Source organism: Lissotriton vulgaris, chromosome 8 (genome assembly GCF_964263255.1).
Source record: "Lissotriton vulgaris chromosome 8, aLisVul1.2, whole genome shotgun sequence".
NCBI classification, from domain to species: domain Eukaryota; kingdom Metazoa; phylum Chordata; class Amphibia; order Caudata; family Salamandridae; genus Lissotriton; species Lissotriton vulgaris.
In genome coordinates, this window is record NC_141696.1 from 495,985,731 (window position 1) to 496,002,519 (window position 16,789).

Here is a 16,789-nt window from a genome sequence, read left to right on the forward strand (position 1 = left end):
AGGGTTGGCCTCTGGTACATGTGTTGTTACTCAGAGCTTATGAGCACGATTTCTTTCTATAAGTTGGAGCAGTCGAGACCAGTGCTCATGGTTTACAGAGTTCTGTTGTAAAGAAGCTGTAAATCTTGCTCTTAATTTGCCATATTTGCTGTGCATTCAAATACCGATATGTGTTTTTGCTGCAGCGGTCTTCTCCTCCTTCCTGCTTTTGAAACGCAGGGCCTAGCGTCCTGGTCTTTGCCTTCCTATTGTTGCTGGGCTGGTGTCACAGTCCCTGCCTTCCTATGGCTGCTGCTACCTCCCTCTCAGAGCTCAACAAGCATTTGCAATGCAATAAGCCTTGCCTTTGCGAGAGTTTGAGCTATTGGCATTGTAAATTACAATGACTTTTATTTATTTGTTGTGAAAACTTCAAGCTGTGCTCAAACACGCACTTTGTACTTATAGTCGTTGCTTACGAGAAGTAAGAATTAGTAGGCATTGGAAAGTAAGGGCCTTTTCTTTTTTATGTTATTTTATTTCCATGGTTTTCCACACAGGCCTAACATGACCTATGCCTTGTTAGTCTGCCCTCAGGAAGAAAGCAACCTTGCGAAAAGTAAATGCTGTAGTGTTTATCACTAGTCTACAAAACCCACCACCAGCACCTTCAACCTTGATTGAATTCTCCATGCCCAAATAGATGGGTCCCTAGACACACACCCTAAGTCTGCCTTGGGAGTGTTCCAGTGTTTAGGTAAAAAACCTGGTGTTTGCCAGCAAGAGGTGCATCATTATCTTTAACACCACGTAGAAAGCTTCCCAAGAGTTCATCAATCACCTTCAACAGCTCTCTGGGTACACTCTTACATCCCCGCACACACATATCCTCCCTGCTCACTTTCCAGGAAGGAACACCATTGCTCAGGTAGGAGAAGTGTAACACACGTTGGGTCCAGTAACTGTGCTATTGTAGAGACCCTTGCAATGAGGGTATTTCTTGCCAATGGGACATGGTCATAGCTCTTTGTGGGGGTTTCAGTACTTTTTTTGTATAGCTTTTTTTTAATAATGTGTAAACCAATGCAAGCTATACATGGGGGGAATGCATCCCAGAGTGCAGTAGCACCGAATATCACCGTATTCTGGCTTGTTTGGAGCAAGGCATACCTTTACAAGTTAACTAATCCTGATATGAAACAATATACTTTAGAACATGGGTACTTACAAGCATTTTTCTGGGGGCCGCAAATTTCGGTCTATGGTATGACTGAGGGCCACCCTGATGCCAGCGGGGGCTGTAAAGTGGGTGTAGGGGAAGCATTGCGTGTATATCTATTGGCTGTCTTGGAATTTCCTAAAGGTAAGGGCTTAGTTAGCTCCTTTCACTAACTGCAAATTAACCTTAAATAAGTGTTTTTTTTTTCATGTTAGTGCTGAGTCGAGTAAACAGTAGCCTAATGCTGCTGCTGTCCAGGGGGCCACATGTAAAGGTCAGGAGGGCCGCATGCGGTACCCGGGCCGTACTTTGAGTATCACTGCTTTAGAACAAGTGTCTCCAACCGTTTCTGTAGTAAGATCTATATATGTTTAATGAAAATCACCCAGAGCTGCTAGTAACATTTATGCTCTGACAGTAATCATAGAAGACAAAATAACATTAGTGGCCACGTCATGCAAGGTTGTCAGCAGTGATCCCCTCAGTGCATCAGGAAAGGTTGCTATAAGTAACGTGAAAAAAGGCTCTATCAATCTGGAATAACGATGGATGGTCCACACGTAACAGCCATCACTGCAATGCCCTTGGCACCAAGGTAATAATATGAGCAACAAGTCTACCCGACACATCATGATTCATTGCTCCTATAGCAGGCTTAAATATATTTTGCAAATTTACCACATTTTTTCCAAACATCATCTTCCTGCAAAATTCTGAAAATACATACCTTTTCATTTCAAAACATGTTTTTCAATTTTGTTGTACATATATTAATCAAACCAAACAAAAGCTTCCTGTTTAGTATACTGGCCTTCACACTGGAGAGGTACTTAGAGGTAGCTGAAGAGCTTTGAGTAGCTCTCGAGCTACTGGTCGGAGAAGCCTGCTTTAGAACCCATGAAAATCATCGCTCTTGAGCCTGAAACACTTTTCTCCACTCTAAGAGACATGGTTAATCTTTCCTTGGAGACTGGTACAGTGCCCCTCTCCTGGAAACCTGCGATTGTCAGAGCTGACCTCAATAAGCCAACCTAGACCATGATTATTTAGGGAACTAGCTGTCCCAGGCCTGAACGTATCATCAGGATCGAAACGATGCTCTTAGGGGTCCACCTCTCCACAGCCCCAAGTCTGGATATGAGTACACACAGACTAAAGGGTGGTTAAGCGGGGGAAGGGAAGGATGGGGACAGCAGGGAGGGAGACACAAAAGAGAAGTAATTACTACCTGAACCTATAACCTCTCTCTCTTCCTAAATCTCCCTGTATGCCCATACTTCCACTAACCTGTAAAGAAAGATAAGGTTGCCGGCTAACAGGGGTGTTGAGCTTGTCACCTCTAATCACCATACAGTATGCTGGAAAACATAAAGGTTCATCAGATCAAAACCTATTCTTCTGTCTTGACCTACTAACATCCCATGCCTAAAAGGTTCTACCTGAGATTGTGACGTAAACACTGTTCCTCAAAAGACCCTCTGTCTATGACACCCCCGTGGAGGACAAAAGTAAAAGAACAAGTAAAATAGATGAGTAGCAGTGATTGTCACCATGGAAATAGAACAGTAAACATAGCGTAATAAACACTGAGTAGCATTCAATCTCGTAGAGCAAATAATATCCAGAAGGTGCTGGTGAGAACCCAAAATGGGAAGAGTTACATCACTCTTCAAGTTAGTAAGCACCTTTCATAAAATACTGGTAGTAGGGATTCCCTAAACCATGAATGTATCTGAATGCCAAAATTTCCCTCGCATAAACTCTGTGGGCAAAGAACAGGGAAGAGCTCACCAACGTAGGGAAAATATACAATAGTACATCGAGGTAATCCACAGCAATGTAGCAAGCAGCAAAAGTTAACAATGTACTTTCTCCCTCACAAGAGCTCAGGCAAGGTATAAGAAGAGCGCCCCCAACGTAGGGAAAAATACGATAAGTACACTCCAGCCTCGAAGGTCCAAAATGGAGTGAACAGGTTTCAAGAACTCGCTTGACGCGACGTCTGACGTGTGATGCGGCGTCTGACATCAGACTTTGCGCTGAGGCCGCTGGGAAATGTAGTCTTTTCCGTGCCTCAGCGCTTGCCTTCGCAAGTGGAGCTGCCTTGTCCCCTGACACTATCGCCCAATTTCCCTATTCCCAGGTCTCAGCAAAGTGGCAGAAAAATATGTCAACAAATGTCGATCAGACTTCCTGTAAGCCAACTCCATTCTCCACCACACGCAAAAGGACTTCCAGTCCAAAATACAGCAAAGAAACTGCTCTTCTGGATGTGGTTGAGGAGGTTAAAATGGCTTTGGATCAAGGGGGCCACGGTTGCTATCATACTCCTGGACTTCAGTGTGGCCTTAGATACCATGGACCACCCCACGCTCTTAGATAGGGCTGGCACGGTTGGTATCACATGCAAAAGCCCTGGAGTGGGTAAGTTCCGTTTTTGAGGGAAAGAACATTCCAAATCTCTGATATCATGTTGGTTATTTGTGGGGTCCCTCAAGGGTACTCACTCAGTCCAACACTCTTTAATGTATACCAGCAACCATTGGTGGACCTTATAGCTACCTATGGGATCTCTATAGTCACCTATGTGGACCACACCCAGCTGGTCTTCTCTTTTGCTCTAAACTCGGATACCTTTCCATCCACACTTGGACCTTGCTTGGAGCAGGTGGCCAGCTGGATGAACAAGTCCTGCCTTAGGCTCAATGGATCTAAAACAGAACTTTTAATTCTGGAAACAACTCCGCCACTCAACACGTACTAGGCTGGCCCACTAGCATTGACTCCCCTCCAGTCTCTAAAATGGTTATAAAAAGTCTAGGGGTGTGGTTTGAAAACACTCTTAATGATGGAGGCTCAGGCCATCAAAATGTTGGCTAGTTACTTTGGATTGTTAAGGATGGTGTGCCAGATCCTGCCCCTGCTCCCACATAACTCTAGATGAGCAGTCGTAGAGGCTCTTGTTCTCTCGCGTTTAGACTATGGCAACTCACTGTACCTAGGATCTCCTAAAGGAGTGACATGCAAACTACAAGTCATGCAAAATGCGGTCGCACACACATTACTTGGGGTCCCAAGATGGTAATTATTCAGGCAGGGCTTCAGAGACCTTCACAGGCTCAACATTTTGCCAAGAATAGAATTTAAGTCACTGTGTATTTTCGATCGGGATTTGCAGGGACAAGGCCCACCTATTCTACACCAGTTTGATTACCCCTACATCCCCAATAGATCTCTTAGATCTTCAAATCTCTACATGGCTACAGTCCCCAGGGTTAAACGAGCCAGAAGTGGCGGACGATTTTTCAGCTTAAATGCAACCAAGCTCAGGAACTCTCTCCCCATAGCTATTCGAGCAGTAGATAAAGTACTATGCTTTTGAAAAGCCCTCAAAACATGGCTCTTCAAATAGTCATCTTCCCTCATTGCCGTCGTGTTCCGAACCAGCGCTGGGATGCCTTCAGGTCCCCAATAGCTCTACAGATTCTATAGTATAGTATAGTCTTCACTCTGGATAGCAATCTTAGTCTTGATCACCAAATAACAAAAACACGGATAGAGTTTCACTTAAGGTGCTCAATAACATCATACCCTTCACTACGTGCATTACTTCAGAGCTGCTGTACTGGCACTGTTGATATCGTGTATTGAATAAGGATTGCCCAGACCCACACAAACCTCAGATTGCCCTACAAAAATGCTGCAGAAAGACTTATAACCCACACAAAAACATTAACAAAATGTATCCTGCCCTAAACTCCCACAAGTTGCCAGTAATTGAATTCTGCTCCAGTTATAAAACCCTTATATCATATACAAAGAGATATATCTTGCTAGCTCCTCCTACCTTGAACAGAAACGGTGACTATCCAGTAAAACGTGTCCACAATCAAGCACACCTTCTCAGGGAGCAAACCGAAGATCTTGAATACCCTTTAACCATTGTAAGACTTGCTCCTTCCTTGCACCTCTTTAACCCCTTCGCTGCGGGGCCTTTTCACCTGCTGTGCGGGTAAGAGAGGGGCCGCACGCGGCACCGCTGTGCTTGTGATGAGCTCGGCTTGTCATGAGGCACAGTGGAGCTGCACTCATGACGAGCGGAGCTCTTCACGACCACACACGTTTTGGAACGTTCAGCACAGCGGGGAAATGATCCCCGCGTGTGAACGTTCCAATGGTCATGACAAGCTCAGCTCGTCATGAGCACAGCTCAACCATGTGTCATGACGAGCTGAGCGCTGCGAGGGTGTGATGGGCGCTGCAAAGGTGTGAGCGGTGCTGCAGGGGTGAGAGGACGCTGTGAGGGTGTGATGGGCGCTGCGGAGTGTGATGGGCGCTGCAGAGTGTGATGGGCGCTGCAGGAGTGTAATGGGCACTGCAAGGGTGTTATGGATGCTGCATGGCTGAGAGGACGAAGTGAGGGTGTGATAGGCACTGTGAGGGTGTGATGGGCACTGCGAGGGTGTGATGGGCGCTGCAAGGGTGTGAGCGGTGCTGCAGGGCTGAGAGGACGAAGTGAGGGTGTGATAGGCACTGTGAGGGTGTAATGGGCGCTGCAAGGGTGTGATGGGCGCTGCAGGGGTGTGATGGGTGCTGCTAGGGTGTGATGGGCGCTGCGAGGGTGTGATGGGCGCTGCGAGGGTGTGATGGGCGCTGCGGGGGTATGAGGGGTGCTGCAGGGGTATGAGGGGCGCTGCAGGGGTGTGAGGGGCACTGCGAGGGTGTGAGCGGCACTTCGGGGGTGAGAGGACACTGCAAGGGTGGGATGGGCGCTGCGAGGTTGTGAGGGGCACTGCGGAGATGTGAGGAGCGCTGCGGGGGTGTGAGGGGCGCTGCAAGGGTGTGAGGGGTGCTGCGAGGGTGTGAGGGGTGCTGCGAAGGTGTGAGGGGTGCTGCGAGGGTGTGATGGGCGCTGCGAGGGTGTGATGGGCGCTGCGAGGGTGTGAGGGGCGCTGCGAGGGTGTGATGGGTGCTGCGAGGGTGTGATGGGCTCTGTGAGGGTGTGAGGGGCGCTGCTGGGGTGAGAGGACGCTGTGAGGGGTGCTGCTGGGGATGAAAGTGGCGCTACTAAGGGTGAGAGGGGCTCTGCTCGAGTTGAGAAAGAGCTCCAGGTGGTGTGAAAGCTGCACTGCTCGAGCGAGAGAGGGCCTGGTGGGGGTGACAGATGTGCTGAAGAGGGAACGAAAGGGCGCTCTGTAGTAGAGTGAACACAGATGTAACGTAGGTATAAGATTAAGAATAACAAAACGTTTCATTTGAACTGTGAAGTAGTAGAACGCCCATAAAAGGGAGGGGATATCAAATGGAAATTGCTTCAAAAACAATGTTTGTGGATTGATAATTACTGATGGTGTACCCTGATGGGGTGAATGGAAAACTAAACTTGTGATTTATTTTGTAAAATTAAATTTTCTAAGTCTGTGGAACCGCTCCATTAAGGAATAAAAGAGACGTCACCATTTTTTAAAAAATTGCTCAAAGATGATCATGTTTAAACTATTTTGAAATATTCTAATGGGTAGAAAACGTGTGCTAACATTATCCAGAGATTGCCAAATTGTAGCTACTGTAATATAAACGGTCCTTAAATTTTTTTGTATGGAAAATAAATTGAATATATTGCCTCTGGAACGTTGGTGGAGGTAATTGATAATACGGGTCAGTTATAAGAACAGTGGAGAGACATCAAACAAGGAGGATCTGTTCTATCTCGGTTACATAGTGTATTTTTGCATGTGTGGTAACCTGTACAAATAGAAGAAAGACTTGTGAGCTTTAAAGAAGGAAAAGATTTCCTTTCAATCTACGCGTTTCTAGTCGGTGAAACAGGACGTAAGCGTGTCCTTTCAAAGTTGACGTCTTTTGAGAATGTTTCCTTTTAATTTACTTGTATTAAATAGATGACATTTTAAAGTAATGGACACAAAAAAACAGATTGCTCCTTGTACCTTCTCGGACAGAGACAAGGACTCCAACTTAATTTTTCCTACGTTATTGCCCTAAAGTAAAAAAAATATAGAGCATCTGTGCATGTTATCCGGTGGGTACAAATGGATTTGGTTTTGTTTTCACAAACCTTAGCATCTCACTTCTATTACTATGTGGCCTTGTTTGCAGGCCTCAGTTAATGAAACAAAGATGCCCTATGGAGTGTCGCAGTGTGCATTGGCAGTTTACCCCAGTTTCTCAGCTCCAGTGGTTTTAAGCAGGCCCGGCTCCAGGAATTTTTATTTGGGTGGGCCAAGGTCATTTGGATGGGCTACTGCGGACTCGATTTGTTGCATATATGTCTGGGCAGGCCTGCTTCAGGGCCCTCCTTTATCACTTCTTAGTCTTACAAGGCCCAGTAAAACTCACTCTTTACCAAATCTCTTTCTAAATATTATCACTCTCAAAAAGTGTTTTTTTCATGTAATGTTCCTTTTGATTGGAAGAGGAGGTTTCTGAGGTGGGAGTGTCAGGCAAGTGACACTTCTCGGGCTCCCTCTGTGCGAGCCTTAAGGGAGAATCACTCTTCATTACTACCTCCACCTGCCCCCGGACTCTGCAACACACTCCCTTTCAGGCTCGATTATCCACTACTCCTCTACAGTGCACCTTATCTCACAGATAACCTTGGGTCCCAGCCCCATATCAGGCCGAATCGGGCTCCACTTTCATTTTTCCCGGTAAAAACATTAGTAAAATCACCTTCAAACTTAAAACATTGAATATAGCAGTAAATATGATTATAAGCACTCTAAAGTATGTTCCACAGTAGCCCTTATGACCTGACTGCTAATTAAATAAACGAAAACAGAAAGTCCATGACAGGGCCGGCTTCAGCGCTGATGCGAAAGTCTTTTTTGGCGCCACACTAATTACCTCTTTCTCCATAAATACCTTTACTACCACCTTCCAACAGTGCCCCTCATCCCTCCATGGCACCCCTATTGACCTCCTCCTCCGATTCCCTCACTGCTACACGCCACACGCCACAAGTGCCCCTCATCTCCCTATAGCCCCTCCCCCTTATGAGCTCCTCATCAGACTCCCTCACTACTACCCTCCACCAGTGCCCTCATCTCTCCCTAGCTCCCCCTCCACCCATTGACCTCTTCCTCGGATTCCCTCACTGTCACCCTCCAACAGTGCTCCTCATTGCTCCATAACCCCTCCCACTACCTCCTCCTTCGATTTCCTCACTGCCACCAGCGCCCCTCATCTCTCCGTAGCCCCACCATTGACCTCCTTCTCAAACTCCCTTACTGCCACTCTCCAACAGTGCCCCTCATCTCTCTATAGCCCCTCCCCCTTCATGACCTCCTCCTCAGACTCCTTTACTACCACCTTCCTCCAGTGCCCCTCATCTCTCCTTAGCCCCTCCCCCTCATGACCTCCTCCTCAGACACCTTCACTACCACCCTCCTCCAGCGCCAATCATCTCGCCGTAGCCCCTCCCTCAAATGCATTTCATTTGTTGTATAGTGCTACTTATATCAGGGTAGGGTGTCACAGTACTTTACATCATGCACACATTATACATAGACAATCAATCATGCAGGTATGTAAACCAGTCTGCAGGGAATGTCACATAAGCCATTGAGGATTACAAGGTGTAGGAATCACATCATCCATACTGGTGAGCAGTATATTTTAAGAGGGTTTTGTCTGGGGAAACACAACCGTATGATTTAAAGAGTATTCCATGGGGGTCAGCTTTACTGATAAAAATGTATATCTGCCGAAAAATACTCATTTTAGCAACATTAGAAAAATGAAAGACTGTGGAACTTCTAACTATATCACAAAACAAAAAAAGCGAAGTTCTAACTCTACCATTCATGTTTGTATGCAGCTCTTTGGTCACAGTTCATTGGTCACTGTTCTATGTTAGGATTGTAACTTCTGAACTGCAAGTAAACCAAGGATTTCTGTGAAAAAAGGCAGTAACCCACTGAGCTTCCACATAAAATACAGTTCGCCTGCATTTTAAAACTACTAACAGACAAACGATTGCTCTCCAGTAGGATCATTAATCACCAGGGTTATCTGGGCATTTTGTTTTGTCTTATTGTTGTCCTGCATCAGCCATGATAATGATAAAAACTGTTCAAATGAAGCACACACTTTGACTTTATTTATTAACTGTACAATTAATTAAAATCATTAAAGTGAAAAACATAAAAGCAAACAGCTAAAAAAATAACCACTGCAAAAAAATATCAAGGCATCTAATAAAGTTTAGTTACTGTGCCACGAAGTATGTGTCCTGCTGGGCCTGTGCAGATCAGATTTAAAAAAGAAAAACAAATAGCAACACATTCTCTTACCTACTCCATAAAACAAACTGTGTGTCACAGCCAAATCTGATAAGCAGCTGCAGGGGTCAGGAAAGGTGAATAGTAATAAACAAACTTTTTTTCTCCTGCATCGCATAGAAAATGAAAGATCTACACAGCAGAACAGTAGGCAAAGGTGACCGCTGTCAAAGAAAGGATTTGTCCCCTTTCGCCATGTGGAGATGAAGAGGTGAAAAAAATAAACAAAGCCTCGTTAACATATCAATGGTCTTTTAAAGACCTGTGAAGTACTCGGGTGTTGAAGGACTGGGTTATTTAAGACCCAGCGGTGCCAGGGGACAACACCTGAAACCTTCGTGGGTAACCTGCTCCGGCGTACGAATGACAGAGACACGGGACACTTCCTTCGGCGTCAAAGATTCGAGGTTTATTTACTGCAGGGAACACAGAAGTCACAGGAAGTACAACGAGTGTAAGTTCGAGGAGACTGCTTCAAATTGCTACTGAGGATCGCTCCTTTTATACAAATTTCTCCCATAAGGTTGCATGGTACACAAAGGTTTACAACTCGGTTCCCATAATTATCCCCGAGATGGGTCACTTTGGTCACTTTGATACATCCAAGGTCCGGGGCATAAGTGCGGAAACATTTGGCGGTTCCCAACTGTAAAAACCCATCTTCCCACCATTAGTACATTCCAATCGGCAGTAAAACAGATCGAAGAAGGAACAAGGACAGGTGCAGAGGAAGATGGAAACAGTGGGGAGATTGGAAAGGGTGTAAAGGGGAGGTATCAGGAAACACGAGCTACAGGCATCAAAGGGACGTGCCTAATGAGATGCACGGCTGAGACAATAGACCGGCACGGCAAGATGAGCCTCGAGCGGGGCCATCTGCCTTACAGTATCATCCCCCTCGTCACAAAGACACGTTCAAAGAACATGTGTCTTCCGCGGATGTTTTGGAAATCCCAGGGTCGCGAAACGGACAACGTCCGTTCGCTGGCTACTTGAGGGCAAGAGACAAAATGGATGCCGTATCTAAGATGGAACCCGTGGGTACAGATGAATAACCCACGTAACAAACAAACGGTTTAAGTTAGCACAGCGAAACTGCGCACACTTACTAAACTCGTCATTTGCGGTTCGTAGATACCAGACTCGACCATATTCGGGCGAGTCGAAAACACCACTTACAATTGTCACGGAACCTCAGACGCTCCTTTTGCCCTCATGTAGGCAAGCACTTAGTCGGAATCATACTCGATATTCATCAAACCATCTAGATGTTGCTGTAACATAGCTCTGTCCAACTGAGTCCCCTTGGTAACAGGTGGCTGTCTTATACACGTTGTAGCGCAGAGGCCACATAAGGCAGGACCACACTGCACGCAAAGGCAACACGTGAACAGGAACGCCACAACAACTCCGATGATCATCAGAATCTTCCAACCCCAAGTCGACATCAGGCCCCAAAACCACCCAAGTAGCGTCCAATCCCCTACATCCACGTGTATGGATTCAGAGATCTTATGCAACTTTGAGATGGCTTGATAGACGGTCGGAGCGTTATCTGGAATGAAAATACAGCAGCTCGAATGGATCACCTTACATACCCCACCTCGATCTGCTAAGATCACGTCTAAAACCATACAGTTTTGTAACGTCATAAGTCTATCCGCCTGAAGTTCTGTGGTGATATTACCAAGGGCACTGGCGGTAATATTAGCTGTCGATTCCACCACTCGAGTCAACTGTCTCAGGTTCCTACTATTAACCATAGGCCCCCAAAACGGGAGGAAACCCTTGAAAAAGTCTCCTGCCTCTTGACCGGCAGTGTCCTCTTCGCTAATTACGCCTCTCACAACTCTAGTTTTGTGATAGTCTGCGTCTACAGTGAACGTCGGAGGCAACAGATTTGCGATAAAACATGAGCCCACAAAGTCAGAGGGCAACCATGCATACGCACGATCATGGCAAACAAAGTATGTCCGCAGACCAGCAAGACACTCTCTGTTGACATTGGTACTGCTAGACCATGGAAGTTGTTGCACCACACTAACTGCAACTCGGAGAGAGTGATCTATAAGATCACTTGCCCTTGTGGTCTTGCCTATATTGGGCATACCACCAGGAAAGTGAAGTCCCGCATCAGTGAGCATAAGAGCACAATACGGTGCAACAAGCAATCCACCTGTCTAACAAACCACTTCTTGACTAAAAAGCATAAAGCTGAAGATCTCAGGTGGATTGTTTTGGATCAACCATTCATCCCACCGCACATCACTGACATCTCAAGGTTTCTCTTCATCAAGGAACAACGCTGGATTTTTAAATTGAAAACTGACATCTCAGGTTTGAATGATAGCATACCCTGGATGTCCATTTGACCAGCGTTGTCTCCTTTTTGGTCTTCACCTCCTACTGATCATTCTATATACCACTAGTGGCTCCTTCTTTACTTTACATGACACAGACCCTCTGTGTTATAGAGGTATAGAGTAGCTCACTTTGGAAATTGGCCTTTCGCCTTTCCAGTATGTTGAATTTCTTCAGTTGGCTTCACTTCTAATTCACATTAGGCAGACCCACTAGTAGACATAATGTAGAATAAGTATGTGAAGTATTAACCTCATTTCCAATTTGTTAATCACATTTGGGCATACGCTGTTGGCGCGATTTCTATGTCTATGGTATAATCTACCCTAGTGCAGAGCCAATGATCATTGTTCTATGTCAGTACTCTCGTGTTTCCATAACGACTATGTTCATTACCTGTATAGGCATAGCATGCTGGTGAACATAGGCTCCCTGGATGTATTGTTTCGTCTCAGGGTCTTTAACACATCAGGTGCCACTGTACCGTGCTGATTCTGATTCTCTATACACCTAACACCTAGTGTCTCCATTTCCACTATGTTCATTGCCATTATATACACAGTGTGCTGCTGTACATAGGCCCCCGTAATGCACTGTGTTGTTTCAGGGACTTTTACACATTGGGATCCACCATGCCATCTACGTGGTTGCCATTTGTCAAGCGCTCGCATAATGGGTAAAAGTGGCAGGGTTGTTCTAGTTGGGTGTTGCCATGCCCGTCGTTTTGTATTGTTTTTTGACAATCGGCGTTGACATAGCGTAACTGAGCATGCGTATCATTGAGCATGCGCGTTACATCGGAGATTCTCGTATTCACTCCGTGTTCTCGCGCATGCGCTGCTCCCTGACCGGCGCTCATAGTGTGAAGCTGGCGATTTTTTACCGCGCATGCCTGGGACTGTACCCACTACGTTGGGCAGCGGTACTTTACCGCGCATGCGCATTGATATTGACATGAATACCGGCAGCGGCGATAGGCATTCAGCTGCTGTCGTTTACCCAATCAAAGGGGGTATAAATTCATTAGTCTCACCTCTCCTCGTCGCCTCCCCTTCGGCTCAGGATCTGCCTAGGGGTACCGACGGAGAGGTGAGCAGCTTGGATTATTAGGCGCAGTGCTTAGTCCTATGTTCCTGATGTTGGCCCCCCTTTCCTCTGTGCAGGTCCAGTTTCTCTGTTTGTTATTTGCCTTTAAACAAACGCAGGTTTAGCTTCAATTTTAACCTTGAGCTGCTGCAACTCCTTTACACCAACAGATTAAAGGTCTAGGTTCATTTTACTGTATGGAACTTTTCATATGGGCACAGGAAAAGGGGTTTGTTTTATTGAGGACCCACTAGTCTATATTAGCATATCTCAGAGCCATACTGTTTACATCTAGGTTTTGGCTCAGAGTATACAACTTACTGCACAACCATAGATTGGGCACCAGACATTACAGGTGCTCTTTCCAGCTGGACTGTGCTAGTCACCTACTAGACATTAGTTTTGTCCATTAGCCAGGCCTCCCCTTGTCTCCCATTGGATGGCGTTCGGGTGGGATAGTTACACAACCAGTTTTTTGCACAGATTGTACAACCTAATTGTGACTACAGATCTCTGAGTCTACTCAGGTTGATTAGTTCTAAAACATTTTTTGTTCTGTGAACAGAGCGGGGCCTCAATCTCCGAGCCGTTGCCGGGTGAGGTGAGGCTCGACTCCCACACATTGCTGGGTAAGTCCCAACACACCCTGTTTGAAATTTATGTTCAGCAATGACTGTTGGTTTACTTTAATATGAAACCCTTATAATATATGGCCGTCCTAGTAAGGACCTGCCTAGCTGAGTCTGTTTTTTGTTCCTAATATTGTGAATAGTCTACTTCTGACTGTATGATGCACTACAATTGTTGTTTCCTGTTGTTTTTTCATTTTAGGATTACTTCCTCTATCAACTTCTAATCCGGAGGATATGGTAGGATGGTCTATTCGACCACACCAGTAGTCAGGACAGGTCTTTAACTAACATTTTGGTCTGTTCCTTTTTTCGCCTCACTTTGTATAACTTTTCTGAGTGTACCTTTGCAGTAGCAATCTCTTTTTTGTAGTTGGCCCTGAAGAATGCCGGTGTAGTTTCACCTTCGGCAGAAACATGTTGGCCTGATTTACAACATAGCAAAGCATCACAGTGATTTTTTCACACTGTTCTACACTTCTTTTTAATCTGGCGTCCTGGTGAATATCTCTAATAAAAACATTTTTTCTTTGCCTCGACCGCCATTTTAGTTCACTTATTCTTTATTCCCTGTTTTGCACTGCACTTTTTCAGCACCACTCTGTGGCACGGACACGTTAACAAGATCAACCAGTAGTGTGTGTTGTCTGGCCAATTCATCTGGGCCTGGACTCACCACCCTGGTTAGAGGTCCTACATGACGAGGCTCCGCCAGATGGGTGGGCTGATAGGATTTCTAATACCTATTCGTGTCATGTGACCACTGGGCCTGGTCCAGTGCAATCCAAAAGGGTCACTTTATTAGGTCCTCATAGACTCAGCTACGTTGTCTAATAGACCTTCCAACTCTCTTCTGTTTATTGTAAACAAAGTATGTACCCTTGGCAGCCAGAAACACAGGGGACGAGACCATCGGCAGAATGTAATTCTCGGTGCAAGCACTCTCTCCAAGTCGGGCTTTCGATCTTCGGCCACGACCCATTAGACAAAAATTACCAATGTGGGGTACGACCCATATCGGAGGCGAGCTTTTAAGCTGTTTTTCACTCGTGAGCACACTATACTCGACCTTACTCAGGACCCTATAGGCTTGTACCTCTTCCTCCGGGATGAGCGACGGCTCATAGATATCTCTATCTAAATCTTCTATTGCTATGGACAAAGGCTTATGATACGAGCCAGGGCCAAAGTAGGGAGAACGTGGCTCTCGACTGGGATAAGAATCTAGTGCGCTTCGAAACATTGTTTGGAATGCTCGAGCTGAACCCTGGGAACTATACGGTAAGACCAGATATGGAATTCCCTTATCCGTGGTATGTGGCATCAGTCCACACACCCAACAATTAGTAGTATTAACCACTAACTGGTGCTGATGAAGGAGCTGAATAAAGGAATTATTTCGGAATTCTGCACGTCTAGCCTGCTCGTGTTCAGGTAGGATATGGAAAGAATGAGGGGATGCAGTGGAGGTAAGTTTAGGGTCAGAAGTAGGAGTAGGTATGGCAGAAGGTAAGAAGTACGACATCATGTAATACACCCCACCCGCCAATAGTGCAGAAACAGTCAAAAGCAATACGAACATTTGAAACATAAAACATTTGGTACGAATAAGTTGTTGTAGCTTGAATCTTTGCGCCTGAGCTTCTTCCAAGTCCATCTGCTTTGAAAACGCCATCCCCTATGACCGTCCGCAACGTTTCTTGACGTACTTCGTTCTGTGTAGCAGTAGTCAATCCCTAGGAGTTCCCAGGAACCGACGGTCTTTAACCTAGCATCAAGACCTACTAACCAGAAGGAAGTACACGCGCGGCCCTACGGCCTTTATTTATAATGTATATGCAAAATGTCTCTCAGCTGTGGAAGCAAAAATACATGTGGAACGAAACTCAATATATATAAAAATAATTACAATGATACGGGTGTTCAGACTGATCGTGGAAAACGGGATAATGCAATTGTCAAGGGACAGAACAGAATCTTTTTATTTGTCCTTAGTGCTGGAACGCAAAAAGTATCGAGCTTTCCCAGGACGTGTATGTTCATCAAACAAAGGATCCGATGAAGGAACAGAGTCCTGTTGATCAGTCGAATGTTCTGGTCTCGAGTCTTTTGATGACAAATGTTCAACAGTGTCTTTCTGCTGCACTGAGGATTCTCCGACAGGTTGTGCGTCGCTAAAAGGTACAAAAGCCGGCAATCCTTCGGATTCAGTTGAAGCAATGCCCCTCCTCACCCACGAGTCTGCCGGTAAAGGAATAGGAACTTTCTTCGTATGGGTGGCATGCACCCAATTTTTTCGACCCTCTAAATGGACGGCAGTTCTCGTGGCAAGGAGGACCTGGTAGGGTCCAGTGAAAAGGGGTTCCAAATTCTTCTTACGGGCAAAGTTTCTGGTTACCACCCAGTCTCCGGGCTGGAGCTGGTGGCCTGGACCCTCCGTCTGCGTCGGCAATGCTTCGTAAACCTGTTGGTGAATTAACCTCAGTTTAGCAGTCAGATCATGAAGATAGTCAATCAACATTGGATATTCAAGACTGGAGAACACACCCGGTCTAGGGACCCCCCAGACATTCGCAGGACGACCGAACACTATTTCATAGGGACTAAGCCCTACTCGGGAGTGTACGGTTGCCCTAGTTGACAATAAAGCTAAGGGTAGAGCGTCAGGCCACGAAAGACCAGTCGTAGCCTGAATCTTTGCTAGCTTTAGTTTAAGGGTGCCATTATACCCTTCAACCAAACCAGCTGACTGGGGATGATTGGCGCTATGGAATTTTTGATTAATTCCAAGGCCCTTACACACACTCTTCATCACACTCCCCACAAACTCACTTCCGTTATCAGACCATACAATCCGAGGCATTCCATACCGAGGAAAGTATTCCTTCAGTAGGATTTTCGCAGTCGACAGGGCAGTATTGTCTTTAAGAGGGTAGGCTTCGATCCATCGGGAGAACGCGCAAACCACAACTAAAACGTATTTCAGGTTGTTGCATCTCTCCATATGGATGAAGTCTAATTGGATCACCTCAAAAGGACATGAAGGGGAGCAAAGTGGCCAGGAGGAGTTGGGGTTCCCTTACCAGGATTGTACAACATACATACCATACAATTCTTAACCAACCGTTCAGCACATTTCGTGATACCATCATTCTTCCACACATGGGACAGCAACTTACAAATACCTTTCACACTAATATGTGCTAACCCATGCG

General features: G+C 45.8%; 1 protein-coding gene across 11 annotated transcripts in view; it reads left to right on the top strand.

Annotated features, from left to right (window-relative positions):
• The window catches only part of LOC147697229 (F-box-like/WD repeat-containing protein TBL1X), a 929,968-nt gene that overhangs the window by 768,553 nt on the left and 144,626 nt on the right, over positions 1 to 16,789 (top strand). The gene's annotated exons all lie outside the window — the stretch shown is intronic.